Consider the following 13,685-nt stretch of genomic DNA (forward strand, 5'->3'; position numbering starts at 1 on the left):
TGCGTAGTCAATAAAGCATAGGTAAACATCTTTCTGATATTCTCTGCTTTCAGCCAAGATCCATCGGAGATCAGCAATGATATCTCTTGTTCTACGGCCTCTTCTGAATCCAGCTTGAACCTCTGTCAATGTATGATTGTAGCCATTTCTGTATTACCTTTAGAAAAACTTTACTGGCTTGAGAATCAAAGAGATTGTCCGATGATTTCCGCATTCCGTTGGGTCACCTCTCTTTGGAATTGGCACAAATATGGATTTCATCCAATCAGTCGGCCAGATAGTTGTCTTCCAAATTTCTTGGCAGAGATGAGTGAGTCCGTCTTGTGCTGCCTCACTTACTTGAAAGATTTCAATTTTTATTCCATCAATTCCTGGTGCTTTGTTCTTTGCCAATTCCTTCAATGCACTTTGGACTTTCTCCCTGAGTATCATTGGCTCTTGTTCATATGGTACCTCTGGAAATGGTTGAACATTAATCATTTCCTTTTTGTACAATGACTCTGTATTCCTTCCATCTTTTCTTGATGCATTCTGCATTATTCAATAATTTGCCCAGAGAATCTTTCAGTAACGAAAGTCGAGGCTTGATTTTTTTCTTCAGTTCCCCCAGCTTGAGAAATGCTGACCGTGTTCTTCCTTTTTGGTTTTCTAATTCTAAATCTTTGCATATTTTATTATAGTATTTGGTTTTATCTTCTCGAGGTGATCTTTGAAATTTTCTGTTCAGTTTTTGGACCTCTTCAATTCTTGCATTTACTGTAGCATCTCTACGCTGGAGAGCAAGTTTAAGAGTCTCTTCTGACATCCATTTTGACCTTTTCCTTCTTTCTTGTCCTCTTAATGACTTTTTGCTCTCTTCACATATGATGTTCTCGATGTCATCCCACAACTCTTCTGGTCTTGAGTCTTTAGTGTTTAATGTATCAAATCTGCTTTTCAGATGATCTCTAAATTCAGGTGGGATAAATTCAAGGTCATATTTTCATTCTTATGGACTTGTTTTCATTTTCTTCAGCTTTTTGTGGGGGTACCTAGGTAAATCTCTGGGAGGGGGCAGCTCCTCCCTGACAAGAGAGAGAGAGGAAGGGCATCAGCTGAGCGATGCGCATGCACAAAAGAAAAAGCCTACAGCACCTGGTATTCCCAGTTGTTCTCCCATCCAAGTACTAACCAGGGCTGACCCTGCTTAGCTTCAGAGATCAGGCACATTCAGGTTGGTATGGCCATAGATGCTACAGATGGCCTCTTGGCTTGCTAAGAGGCCTGCTTGGGCGGGCCTGGGAAGAAGGTTTGGGTGGACAGGGGCAGGGACCAGCAGGCCCTCGACCCCAAGTGCACACCTGGGCTTCCAGGCCTAGGGCCCAGCAGGGCTGGATGAATGGGGAGTCCCGAAAAGGCAAAGCAGGCTGGCCAGGTGGCAAGGCTGGCACACCCACAGGGAGCCGCCCCTTTGCCCAGGTCCCAAAAGCTGGCTGGGCCCACCCAACGTCTCTTGGCTCCAGGAATCTTCTCCCTGGGCCCCAGAAGACTCTGAGCCCCCACAAAGGACTGGTCAGGGACCAGCCTCTCCAGTGCTGACAGACACCACTCTCCTGGCCTCTGAATTCACTTCGCACCCCCATGCCAAGTGGCTGCCACCTCCAGCCACCGGGTGGGCCTCTGGCCAAAAAGGCTGGTGCTGTGGAGGAAGAGGGAGGGGGGGTCGGGGTGCATGTAAGAGGGAGTTCTTGGGGAACCCCTGTGGACATCTCCCACATCCAGGTCTCTGCAAGCTCGCTATTTGTAGGTACAAGCATGCCTAAACCAGCTCCCCGCTGGCTGGCTACCTGGCCTAGCATCTGCACAGGGCTTCCTATAAGCACCACCACCACCACTAGGCCCGTTGCCTGGTTCAGAAGAAGCCAGCCCCAAAGGGCCAAGACGTGCCCTGAGCGGCCTGGAGAGCCAGCAGCTTGTGGCCCAGGAAGGACTGAGGCTAGGCATAAAGCCAGGGCTGGCACCGCCCTCTCTCATGGCTGTTTTTTGGGGTTCCCTAGGTAAATCTCCGGGAGGGGGAAGCTCCTCCCATGCAAGAGAGAGAGAAGGAGGGCAGCAGCTGAGCGGCGCACATGCGAAAAAAAAAGCCTACAGTAAGCATATTCCCAGGCAGTCTCCCATCCAAGTACTAACCAGGCCCGACCCTGCTTAGCTTCAGAGATCAGAAGAGATCAGGAGCATTCAGGGTGGTGTGGCCATAGATGCTACAGTCTGCCTCTTGGCTCCCTAAGAGGCCTTCTGGGTGGGCCGGGGAGGAGTGTTTGCATGGACCAGCAGGCCCCAGACCCCAAGTGCACACCTGGGCTTCCAGGCCTAGGGCCCAGCGGGGCTGGCTGAATGGGGAGCTCTGAAAAGGCAAAGCAGGCCAGCCAGGTGGCAAGGCTGACACACCCACAGGGATCCGCCCCTTTGCCCAGGTCCCAAAAGCTGGCTGGGCCCACCCAACATCTTGGCTCCTAGGACTCTGCTCCCCGGGCCCCAGAAGACTCTGAGCTCCCACATATAACTGGTCAGGGACCAGCCTGTCCAGTGCTGACAGACACCACCCTCCTGCCCTCTGAATTCACTTCACACCTCCATGCCAAGTGACTGCCACCTCCAGTAACAGTGAGAAGGCCTCAGGCCCAGATGGCTGATGCTGTGGAAGAATTGGGAGGGGCTGTAGGTGTGCGTGTAAGCGGGAGTTCCTGGGGGACTACTGCGGACATCTCCCACATCCAGGCCTCTGCAGGCTTGCTGTTTGTAGGTACAAGCATGCCTAAACTAGCTCTCCGCTGGCTGGCTACCAGGCCTAGCACCTGCACAGGGCTTCTTATAAGCACCCAGTCTACCACCACCACCACCACCACCAGGCTTGTTTCCTGGTCCAAAAGAAGCCAGCCCCACAGGGCCAAGACGTGTCCTGAGCAGCCTGGAGAGCCAGCAGCGCGTGGCCTGGGGAGGTCTGAGGCTAGGCCTAAAGCAGGCGTTGGTTCCGCCCTCTCTCACAGCTGTGTTTTGGGGGTCCCTAGGTAAATCTTCGGGAGGGGGCAGCTCCTCCAGGGCAAGAGAGAGAGAGGGAGGGCAGCAGCTGAGCTGTACACATGCGCAAAACAAAAAGCCTACAGCACAAGGTATTCCCAGGTGGTCTCCCATCCAAGAACTAACCAGACCTGACCCTTCTTAGCTTCAGAGATCAGAAGAGATCGGGCGCATTCAGCTTGGTATTGCCTTAGACGCTACAGTGGGCCTCTTGGCTCCCTAAGAGGCTTGCGGGATGGGCCCAGGAGGAGCGTTTGTGCGGACAGGGGCAGGGACCAGATGGCCCCCGAACCCAAGTGCACACCTGGGCTTCCATTATAATATAATGCAAGGAAAAGCAAGATTCAAAAGACAGCCAATTAACATTATTTTCCCCCTTTTCCCCATTCCAACCATGTCTCAATCCCTGTATCCCAGAACCCTGTTTTTCCAAGGTTGTGCATACACCATTATTTACCTCTGTCCCACTTAGCCCATGCAAACCTGCCTGATTGTTTTCTCATCTGCTTTATTCTTCCATTCCCCTCTCCCTTCTAGTATATTGCCCCCCTCCCCAGCACTCAAACTATCCTGTGTCTATTCCCTACCCTGTGCTCCACCTTCCTCTCCCTCCCCTCACCCCACCCCCACATCCCAGCAGCCAGCAAAGAATCCACCCCCCCTTTAGTATGTGTTCTTTTACTTAGTCTTTTACAGTAGTGGTCCTTTTGTGACTGACTAATTTCACTCAACATAACGTCCTCAAGGTTCATCCATGTTAATGGGTGTTATGCAGCTACCTTGTTAGTCTTCAAGGTAGCATAGTATTCCATTGTGTGTATATACCACAGTTTGTTTATCCATTCTTCAGTTGATGGGCACTTTGGCTGTCTCCATATTTTTGCTATTGTAAATAGTGCTGCTATGAACATTGGTGTGCATATATCTACTCATGTTATAGCTCGTATTTCTTGTGGGTAAGAGGAAGAAGAGGATTGCTGTATCATAAGGTATTTCTGAGGAAAGGACTCGTAACTTAAGCATGGTGGTGGTGGGTGTGCCATGAAGTCAGTTCTGACACATAGCAACCCTGCATAGGTTTTCCGAGGCTGTAAATCTTTATGGGAGCAGAAAGCCTCATCTTTCTCCCTTAGAACAGCTGGTAGTTTCGAGTTGCTGACCTTCAGGTTCGCAGCCCAACTTGTAACCATTATGTTCCCAGAGCTCCTACTGATAAATCAGGTATAACCTAAATAAAGTCTCTGCCAGATTTTTATATTTGTAAACTGTCTCTGGTGTCCTTAGGTTCATCTCGGTACCAAGCATAAGGCAGTTCAACATCAGGCCCTTGCCCTAAACAGCTCTCGATGCCAAGAACTTGCAAATTACTACTTTGGTTTCAATGGCTGGTCAAAAAGAATCACAAGGTAAAGCATGTAGATCTTCGATGATCACTCTCCTTTCAATGCTGAAATCCTAGACTTGAGAGAAGAATTGAACTGGGTTGCTAGGAGGCAGTAAGTATCTGAGCATTGCCTACCATAGAATCTCTAATCTTAGTAACTTGGATAGTGGGGTCTCATTTTCTCCAGTGTTTGAATGGTATGTCATCAGAAATGCTTGTTTGTGTCTAGTAATTCCTTTGTGATTCCTACCTGAATTTAAAGCTATAGGACACTTCTACTCTGAGCTGGGATTGCTGGAGTTTACTTTTTATTTTTCATAATAAAATAAAATGTGTTAATATTTCTCATAAGAAAAGGTTTTGAAGTCTCCTTTGATATCTAAGAAGAACCTTTAAGATCCTCACAGCTTCAGGATCTTTCTGACCTTGGTGAAAGGGAGAATGAAGATATCATGGCAGCAGCTCAGAAGCAAAACCTGAAATTCTTCTGTGCTTTAGAGGTGGTGTTGAAAGTGCAGGAGTCCTGGCATTGGCATAGCTGAGGGGCCTGTGGATAAGCAGGAAGAAGGTCTGTTTCCATGTGGGGATAACAGTGAGGGCAGGAAGGGGGGGTGTTTCTTTTAAAACTCCTTTCAGATGCAGTATCAGGCCTCCCCTTGCTAAACTACAATCTGTATTGTAAAGCAGAGTTTTTGTGCCTTACAATACAGATTTTTACCCTAATCCCTAGGTAATAATACCTAACAGAACCTTTCACTTTGAAGTGTGGGCCCTGCAACCTGCCAAAAAACTTTAAGCTGAAGGTAACGCTGTTTTCCAACATTGGATTAAGGACTTGCTTTATGTTGAAGTAGTCCTTTGATTGGGAGCTCTGTTAAGCACTGGACTGCTAACCACAAGGTCAGCAGTTCGAGCCCACCAGTAACTCCAAGGAGAAAGATGAGGCTTTCTGCTCCTGAAAAGATTTAAAGCCTCAGAAGCCGTATTCAGGGTCACTATGAATCAGAACTGACTTGATGGCATTTAGCAGCAGCAAAAGCAAGTCCTTCAAATACAGATCTCTCGTAGTTCTCAGTTATCCCAGCAAAACCACTATCTAAATTTCTAAATCAGCTCTCATGTATATGTTCAGTCCTTTGCTTCCTCATGGAAGGTCATGAGTAGAAACAGCATCAAGTATAGATACTTTGGTTTGGTACTGGGTTTTTCCTAGAATGCATGATACTTAATCTAAGGGTTTTAAGTGAGCAGAGCTGTTGGTGAGTGGATACTGTTGGTGATACCCAGGGAGATGCTGTTGGTGATACCCAGAGAGACGCCAGATCATCTGCCTTGCCACCAAACCTTTCTCAGTGTGTGATTCCAGCCTTGAGACACAGGCAGGCAGTAGGGCTGTTAGAGTGTATCTTCACCTTGTCCGTTTGAAATCTCTGTGGAATCTGAGATTTGTGGCAAGTTCCTGGCCTGTACCTCCCTTTCTAGTGCTTCAGGGACTTCTAGAACAGAGGGGCCAGTAAAATTGTGTCTACCTTCTGGGGTATACCTATGAAAGAACCTTTCTACCATACCCTTGTGTGATGCTTGCCCTTAATCACGATGATCACCATCTAAGAATAATGGTTATGTTTTGATTGTTTTAAACATATGACATAAAGATGACCATTCAGAAAATAATTCTAAATCCACTTGTTGAATTTAGAACTATTATCGTTCCTTATGAAACGTAAATTAACCCAGAAGCTTGCCATTCAGAAGGCTTTGTCAGATGCATTCCAGAAACTGTGATTGTGGTTTTAGGTAAGACTTTATTGATGATCTCTGAGGCACTCAATTTCAATGAGAGAGTAACTCATTTTGAAACATTAATTGGAGGCAATTTAGGATATCTAAAGCACTCTGGATTATTCTTTATCAAACTGGTTGTCATCAACAGTCTCCAACTTGTTCTTCATGACATCTGTGAAAAAAGTAACAGCACATATGACTGAACCTGTTTATAGGTGCAGATTGACCTGCCTCAGTTCATACAGAGAATAAATGTTTGATTCAGATCTTCTTTCTCAATTGCCTATCATGCAGACTAGCATGATTATAAATCTGTTGTTGTTGTTGTTGTTAAGTGTCATTGAGTCGGTTCTGACCTATAGCGACCCTGAACAAGGTTTCCGAGGCTGTAAATCTTTACCGGAGCAGAAAGCCTTATCTTTCTCCCACGGAGCAGCTGGTAGTTTCAAACTGCTGACCTTGCAGTTCACAGCCTGATTCACAACCCCTGCGCTACCAGAGCTCCTTGATTAGACACCTAGATTGAGTCCTAGCTCTGTCTCTTCAATTGCTAATGCATTTTTAGGTTTCATAGCCAGAGAGATTAAGAAAGATTAGAAAATATTTAATATTTCACCACCAACACTGCCAAGCTGCCGTTTCGTCATCTGGAAAATAGGATTAGAAGTGCAACCTATCTCATGGGGTTATTGTTAGAAGAAATGAGATGAATGAAAAGAATTTAGAACTCTGCCTTCTATACTGTAAGCAGGCAAAATATGTTAACTCTTGTTATTGTCACTGTTGTTCTCCTATAAGAGAGTATTAGACTATCTTCTCTGAATCAAGAATTTTTATTTTATTGGGTAAATAATACTTATACAATAATAAGCTGCATTCTTAGGAGTCTGCACACACTCTTTCAAGTGGTCATGTTGTTGGATGGCTTTGATTGTGCTTCCTGCGGATTTCTTTAGTGGGCTCAATGTTATAGACGATGCCTAAAGGAAACTATGATTAGCAGACAGTCCTTGAACAGAATTGGTCCCCTGCACCATAGCTCTGCAGGCATAGGGACCCAGAAACCCTAGCAAAATTGTCAGAGAGCCTTATGTGTAAGAGATGGCCCTAGATTGGACCCTGCCTTCCAGCCTGGCCAGTGAGTCTGGTTTCCCTGGTCGCAAAGTACAATCTCCATCAACTGGGAACTCTGAGTAACAACAAACAAACCAAATGACTGGGTTGTTTACATCTCCCTAATTGTGGCATTGTTAAGAGAAACTGTTGGGGACGACATACACAAGTGCTGAGAAGCTGTGGCCCTGTGACAAAATGGATGAAAATCCAATCCCGGAGCCCTCCTCAGAATTGCAAGTCATGGACCCTGAGGGCCAAGGAAGTGACCTCCTGAAGTCCCGAGTTCATAGGTTTTTGTGAACTCACTGGTTGGCTACCTTTGTACAATTCTCTCTGGTTCTAATATTGTTAATTCTGTACTTGTCCTTTATTCTTCTAACTCCAGTAATTGTAGCTTCTGGGAAAATGGTCTTTTGTGATGTTGATAAAAATAAATGTCACTGCCTTGAAGGTATTGGCAATACATGAGGTTTTGGGAACAAATCTCTCTGAGAGGCAAAGATCTAACCACCTGTCAAGTATGTCAAAACTGTTTCTGACCAAACTATTCAGTTATGTTTGATATTAACTTAAAACATGAGCTCTTGATGTCCATGTACAATAATAAAACCGAACTTCCCCTAGAACTGAGGCAGTAAAACTTCCTCATATGACTCAGGATGAACAAGGGCAGGTTTGCTGGGATTATGCAGGGAGGTTCTGGAGAGGAACTGCCCGGGGTATTCACTTGAGGTGGAGTGGTAGATTCTGGGAATACTTGATTAAAGGACAGTAGGGACTAAACCCCTCCAAATCACCCTTGGGACCTAGAATGAGGTAGAGGAATGTGGAGAAAATGTCTTGCAGTCCAGGAAGGGTTGGAATTTGTCCCCAACCTTCCCCAGGATTGAGAGAATAAAGAAGAAAATATTAGAAGTTTTAACTAAGGACACTACTTGCTTGCATTCTTACTCATAAATACAAATATGTACCTTTTGTTTACAACATGTTCAAGAAGAATTAGAATCTTTGGGAAAAGCCTGCTTTAGATTTTTTAACTGACGGTTTCTTAAGTTTCCCCTTTTACTCATTTTTGATTAAAGCATACGCTTGAAAGATCGCACATAGCCTCCCCGGGTCATGAGGACCTAGAAGTTAATCTTCAAAGTATAATTTCTTGTTTGACCTTTTACATGATAATGATCTTAGATTAGTCTAAAAGAAATCATGAAGTTCTTGGAGGAATGTTTTAAGAATTTCCCTGAATCATTAGGGTTTGTCACAAATGAATAACCACATTTTTTAGTGAATACCTATAGTTTCTTTCTTTCTTTTTTTGTAACTGATTTCCTTCTGGATGAAAATAAAATACCGGGGTAGAATTAGTTCTGCGTGCATTCTTGGCAGTAGGAATATCTGCCTGTCAGCTTGCATCCACTCTGGTCTCCGAGTGTTTCTTTCTCTCTCGCCTCTCCAGACATCCCACCTTCATTTACTCACTCCCTTGTCGAGGCTGGACCCCGACAAGAAACACTGGACTGTTAGCCACAAGGTCAGTGGCTCAAATCCACCTGCCATTCCCTGGAAATGCTTTACAGAGTCGCTATGAGTCAGAACTGAGTACGGCACTGAACAACAACATATATGCTGAGAAGTCCCTGGGTAGTGCAGAAGGTTAAGCATTAGCCAAAAGGTTGTCTGTTCAGACCCACCTTCTGGTGCCTTGGAAGACAAGCCTACAGATCTGCTTTCAAAATGTCACAGCTTTGAAAGTCCTATGGAGCAGCTGTACTCTGCACATGTAGGGTCACCAGATACTGGAACCGACTCCACAGCAACTAACGACAATGGACTGAAGAAATATTCCTTGTCACAAACTCAAACCAAAAAGCTTGTGACTCATGTGTGCTTTGATGGGAAGTTATATCGTCTTTGGTGTACATGGATTCATTTCAGGCCAATAGAGGCCCCTAGGTGATGCAAATGTTTAGTACTCTACTGATAACCTGTAGTAGTAGTCATTAATGCCATGGAGCCAGTTCCAACTCATAGAGACCCAGTATAGGGTTTCTGAGAAGCGGCTGGTGGATTTGAACTGCTGACCTTGCAGTTAGCAATCCAGTGCTTATTGTACAGCACCACACTAGGACTCCAACTGCTAACCTGGTGGTAAATTGGAAGAAAAAACTTTGCAGCTGGCTTCCATTAAGATTGTAGCCAAGGAAACTCAATGGGGCACAGGTCTACTCTATAACACATGGAGTCACCCATAAGTTAGAATAAACTCGATGGCAACTAACAACGGCAAAGTGCACAAATGTTCTTTTTTTTTTTTTTTTGTCCAAAGTTTTGCACATTTTATCTACTGGAATGTTGGTTCCCAAGGAGTAAACATTTGCTTCTTGCCTCTAATATGAAGTATCTACTATAGTCCTGCTGTGCTGCTGTGGGTTAATGTGCAAACGACTGCAAAGTCATTTGAACCACAAGGTCGGTAATTGAAGCCCACCAGCTGCTCCTTAGAAACCCTATACAGGGTTGCTATGGGTCAGAACCAACTCAACAGCACTTAACAACAAGAATGATAGCCCAAAGGTAGCCTGGTGAGTAATAAGTTGGACTGCTAACTGCAAGGCCAACAGTCCAAATGCACCAGTCGCTCAATGAGAAAAAGATGAGGCTTTCTGTTCCCATAAATAGGAGCAGCCTCAGATACCCTGTAGAGGGTTGCAATAGTCAGAACCAACTCCATAACACACAACCACCACCACTGCCACTATAGCTCAATGGTCTTTTTCCAATTTTCAACTCACGTTGACCCCCACCTAATGTATTACTATTTAATCATATTTTGATTGAACATTTTTGTTTCTACAGCTTTTATTTCCTGTCATGATTCTTAAATAAGGTTCTACTTCTAATATTGTATAGTTCTATGAACCAAACACAGTTGATAATATATACTCTTAAGCCAGTGTTTATAATTAAAACTGAAGTGTGAGATGAGGAAACTTCAAGGAAAGTGCTCTTACCATCTTCCTTTAGGGATCAAAACCCCACCAACAACTGCTGTCAAGTTGATTCGACTTACAGTGACTTTGTATGTGGTTTCCAAGACTCAATTTTTACAGGAGCAGACAGTCTCATCTTTCTCCTACAGGGCAGCTGGTGGATTCGAACCACCAGCCTTGGAGTTAGCAGTCCAGTGCCTAAATTACAGTGCCACTAGGGACCAGGGCTCCTTAGGAATCACAAGAATGCCTTGTTACTACGTGCTGCCATTGTGCAGAGTCCTGGTATGGCACAGTGGGGTAATGCGCTGGACTGCAAAGTCGGTTTGAACAGCAAGGTCGGTGCTTCAAACTCACTAGCCTCCTTGGAAACCCTATACAGGGTCGCTATGGGTCAAAACCAACTCGACGGCATTTAACAACAACAACAAGCGTTGCATGTCAGGAGAAAGATGAACATTTCTGCACCTGCAAAGATTTGCAGTCTCGGAAACTCTATATAGAGTGGCTATGAGTTGGAACCAACTCGATGATACTTAACAACAACAACCATTGTATGTGGAGTCATAGGGTGTCACAAATGGTTGGCTGCTAACTCAAAGGCTGGCTAACCAAAATGGTAGCAGTTCCCAGCAGTTGGTTTTCTTTTGTTATTGTTTTTTTAAGCAACCAGTTTTAAAACAATAGTTTTGAATTATTCCTTGTTCATTTTATTTCAGAAAGTGATAAAAAATAGTTGTGGAGTATACACCTAGTGAGGAAATCATAGATTCCAGAACCAAAGAAGAACTCCAGGAGTTCATTCATGTATGTGGAGATCCATAGCTAGTGTGGCCATCATTCCACACAACCAGCAGGTTTGAGAGAACTCAGACACTCACAGAAAGCTGTCAGTCTTATGAGAACATGAAATTCTGAAACTGCTTTTCAGGGCAAGTCATTCCTAAGGCTTTTCCTGAAGCCTTGGCCCTTGACTCTGATTCTTTATCTAAAGTTTAGAGAGCAGGATTGAGAAACATCAGAGCACTCTGGCAGCTGTGGACAGATCTAAAGAGGTCTTAACCCCTAAAGAGGTCATTCTCCCCTTTAGGGCTTAATAATGTGAGGCTGCTTGAACCAGGCCTTTTAGAACTTCCCTCAAACAGGATCCCAGAGGTTGGGGGACTAAAGAACTATGACCGTAATGGGTCATATGACCGTGAATGTGCTATAACTTTTGAAAAATGTTATGTCTTTCAAATAAGGTATATTGCCTAGATCTCAGAACCTCATGTCTTATATGAAAATGAAATGGTGTCCTGAAGGAATTTTTGTAATAAATCTATTGTCTAAATTAAGCATTAATCTGCCAGGATCATATCTAAAAGAAACTTTCTTAACTGTAGGATTCTTTTCTTTAATAATAATGGTAATAGCAATCAAGTTGGGAGCAGAAAGTTGTGTTTCATTAACCTGGACCAATGGGAGCTTCACTGAGTTGCTGGATGTTTGATTACTTAACTCACCCCACAGTTGCAAAGTGTTTTGTTTTGAAGGGAAGAAGGTAGAAAAAGAGAAGGTTGTTCTCCTCTGGAAAAGTACTTGATTTTTCCATGTAAAATAATTGTTTTCGTTAATTGAAATAAAATCCCGTCAAGGGAACTTCAGGCTTTTCCAGCTGGGCTTTAAGAAGTCTAACTCCTGTTGAATATAAGATTCAATATTGGTGCTAAAGATTTCTGAAGCCTCTTTTTTTTTTAATGTTTTATTGTGAATTATGTGATAGTTTCCATGGAGAACATTATATTACATTCATCCTATCGTATATCTTGTCATTGCCATGGTTACAATCCCCTCCATGCATCATCACCCAACCAAAGGGTATACACTACAAGCCTGCCCCCCAGTCGTCGGCACACAGGCCCTCTTCCTCTCTGTGCCTGAAGTCCCCAGCTGCTCCACCTCTCCACGTCATCGTCTCTGACTCCATCTCAGGCATTACTGCTTCTGAAGCCTCTTAAAGCAAAAGACCTATCCTTATGAGGCCATCTTGGAGTCAATGTCATTTGAAAACCATTACTATATGTCAACTCATATATATGCTTCCCATTGCCCTATAGCCACGCTATAGGACTGAGCACATATGCTAGACACTGGGAATAAGATGATGAAGCATGCCTCCTCCCCCCTTGAAGTGTATATGCTAGAGGGTTTGCTAGAAAATAAGCAAGAAAATAAGAATATGCTTCAAAAAGTTCATTAAATATTTAAATGAAAAGATAATGGAATTTTTCCATGAACTTTCTGAAGCCCCCTCTGGTAAAGAAGAGATTATAAGAAAAGTCTATAAATAAACAATTGGGTGTGGTTTTAGTAGTATTTCAAGAAGTCGTTAACATGCTAGCTACTTTGACATCCTTCTCCATGTACACAAAGGTATAAAGGTGGACCTCCCAAAAGCTGGGGTACTTTTTCTAGATGTGTGACTGTGTTGAATGAAACAAGGTGATATGGGGGAAGTTTTTCCATGCCAATGTGAAATGCTTTGTATTGGGATTAAAACCCTCTCAGACCAAACTGCCAGTTCTCTAAGCCTCCTCCAGAAAGTTTGGCATCATCACTGAGTAGTGGTGGTGGTGGGGTTATGTGCCTTGGAGTCGATTCCGACTCACAGCGACCCTTCACAGGGTTTCTGAGGCTGTAAATCTATCCGGGAGCAGAAAGCCTCATCTTTCCCCTGGGGAGGAGTGGTCCCCTACCTAACACAGTAGTGAGATAATAAATACGGAACAAAGAGGAGAGGAGAGTTTAGAGGAAAAAGAAACCTTTTGGAATCACTTTAATGTCTGGGTGTTGATGCCCCTAAATAGCTCTCATTTTACAGGCCAGTTACTTTTCTTGGAAACAGTATGGACAAGAGGAGGAAGAAGTTCTGGGGTTGAGTTTGGAGGTGGTAGAGTTCTGGCTGCCAGAAACGCACTAGCACTTTCGAGTATGCTTAGAAGCTGGTGAAGCTGGAGCCTGAGGGCTGAGGTGGGGACAGAAGTCCTAATCCTGCCTTGCTGTGAGGGTGGGGGATATGAAGCCCTGCCTCATCTTCAAGGAAACGGAAGCTTGGGACCTGGTGATTCTAGGAAAAGGGCATAGTGGCATGGAAATGACCTCTGAGTTAATAAAGGTGGTGCGTAAACAAAGGTGTCATAAATAAAGGATGGGGCACGCGGCGTGGGAGGGGCACATGGTTGGTAAGGTGCGCATGCATCAAGGGCTATCATAAAGGTTGGGTTCCCACTTCGGGCATGGTGCCATCGCTTCATTGGCCTGGGTCGCTGCACCACAGAGGCTCTGCGTATCATGTCCGGACAGCGTGCCTG

At 44.6% G+C, this 13,685-nt stretch overlaps 1 pseudogene; it reads left to right on the plus strand.

The window, feature by feature from the left end:
- LOC102825041 overlaps positions 1 to 13,294 on the plus strand; it is a 108,981-nt pseudogene extending 95,687 nt beyond the window's left edge.
- The last annotated feature ends 391 nt before the right edge of the window (positions 13,295 to 13,685 follow it).

The sequence above is a fragment of the Chrysochloris asiatica genome, unplaced genomic scaffold, assembly GCF_000296735.1.
Source record: "Chrysochloris asiatica unplaced genomic scaffold, ChrAsi1.0 scaffold00186, whole genome shotgun sequence".
NCBI lineage: Eukaryota > Metazoa > Chordata > Mammalia > Afrosoricida > Chrysochloridae > Chrysochloris > Chrysochloris asiatica.